At 47.4% G+C, this 1,933-nt stretch overlaps 1 pseudogene; it reads right to left on the bottom strand.

The window, feature by feature from the left end:
- Positions 1-563: 563 nt before the first annotated feature.
- LOC118640498 lies at positions 564-1,500 on the bottom strand (annotated as a pseudogene).
- Positions 1,501-1,933: the final 433 nt, after the last annotated feature.

Below are 1,933 nucleotides of genomic sequence, written 5' to 3'. Positions count from 1 at the left end.
TCTGAAGGACCAAGACAGCCGATTGATTTCTAGTGGTCTAACTTAATGCTCAGGACATCTTCCTCTTTCTGTATCCTCAAATACAGTTTGATGGCAGTTTCTATCAAACCTGAAAAGTCAGACTGGCTGTTCAATCGGAATTAACATCCGTTATGGTATGTCAGTGTGGTGGCTTCCCGAACTAGGCTTTTATTTTATTTATTTATTATTATTATTATTATTTTCTCTGTTGATTTTATTTTTTTAAATTTTTTTTTCGACAAAAGGAAGTTATTCTTTATTCCAGAAATAGACCTCAACAAGTCACTAGCTTGGTGCTAATTAGAGAGGAGCAGGGCGGGGCATGGTCATGCACTGCTTATTTAAGCACCTACCCACCCAGACCGAACTACTTTAGAAACTCCAACAGCCCTTCTAAATTGTATTCAGAGTGGAACTTTGTGCCTCTGCTAATCAAAGGATACTGCTCCACAACACAGCAATGCCAGGTATCGTAATTAAATCATTTTACTGGAAAAGAAATTACACTTTGACAAAACAAGAACCCTGTTTCCAGTCAGTTGAGCAGATCGTGTCTCCACAACCAACTGTTTAGGGCGGGCCTGGCAGACTGGCCACAGTGTTCAGGCTGAATGCACCGGGGTCCCACAGTGCTTGTGCCATAAGTCGATGGCCTTGCTCACAATTGCATCCGAGCTGTCCTGGGGAATATTTTCCAGAAACTTTGTTATCTTCTCTGAGTTGTTCAGTGCCATTACTTTTATTTTAAAGGTTAATAAAATCTCCACTGCTACAAAAACTAGGATCTTACAGGATCCACTTAACAACTTTATCCCAAACCCTCTGTAAACTGGATTCAGGCAAGCACCCTGCGAAGCACCTGTTGAACCAGAGATCATAAGGAAGTCTGGACACTGCAGAACACATCTTCAGATGACTCAGCAGCCGGCTATCCTCCAGATTCAAGTACTGTTCAAAAGCCTTTGGCAGCTGGGGTAAGGAGTCCCGGTACTTGCTATTCAATTGGTTCACAAAGCAGCGGATGATCCAGTAACAGTCGACACTATCTTCCACCATCTCTTCCATGGCCTTAGCAATGGCAAGAAATACTTCATCTTCTGGCTTCAGTGGGAAGGAGGGACTCCGAGGCAACTTTCCAGACTCCAGCTGATACATGCGAGAAAGACTTCAACCTGAGGTGTGGCATCATTGACAAAGCGAACGACTTTCAGGGCATGAAGGACATCCGAGTACTGCCCCTTGCGATACATCATCACCTGGGCTTGGGACTCATGGTGTAGAGGCAGGATTCCTAGAAGCACCTTCCACACCAATGCACGGTACATGGATGGGAGAGGGAATCTTTGACTAAAAGTACAAAGTTTCTCAATATCCAAACGGTCATCTTTTAGGAGAATTTCTAATGATTTCTTCAACTCCACGAAACCCCACTTTCTCATAATACACTGAACGAAAGTTTCTCTGAGAATCCTCAGTCATGTTTCATCCTCTCCTAGTGCGAACCCGGGGGAGGCCGCGGAACCAGGCCAGGGGCGCCTACCGGCGGGCGGTCTGGCCACGTGGGGTCGCCCGGGGAACGAGGGCGCCACAGCGGGCCTGCGGGGCGGAGGGAACCTGCGGGGAACCAGCGCACGGAGCAGCCCCCAGGAACCAGCGGCCGGCCGCCGCCGCCGCCCTTTCTCTGTTGATTTTAGAGAGAGAGGAAGGGAGAGAGAAATAGAAATATCGATGAAAGAGAACATCGATTGGCCACCTCCTGCATGCCCCACACTGGGGATTTGGCCCACAACCTGGGCATGTGCCCTGACCGGGAATCGAACAGGTGATCTCTTGGTGCATGGGTCGATGCTCAACCACTGAGCTACACCGGCCAGCTAAGTAGGCTTTTAAAATCATGATCCAGAATATTAAA

This window comes from Molossus molossus, unplaced genomic scaffold (genome assembly GCF_014108415.1).
Source record: "Molossus molossus isolate mMolMol1 unplaced genomic scaffold, mMolMol1.p scaffold_m16_p_1, whole genome shotgun sequence".
In the NCBI taxonomy this organism is placed as follows: Eukaryota; Metazoa; Chordata; class Mammalia; order Chiroptera; family Molossidae; genus Molossus; species Molossus molossus.
Note: the sequence above shows the minus strand (reverse complement) of the source record. Positions and strands in the feature narration are given on the sequence as shown.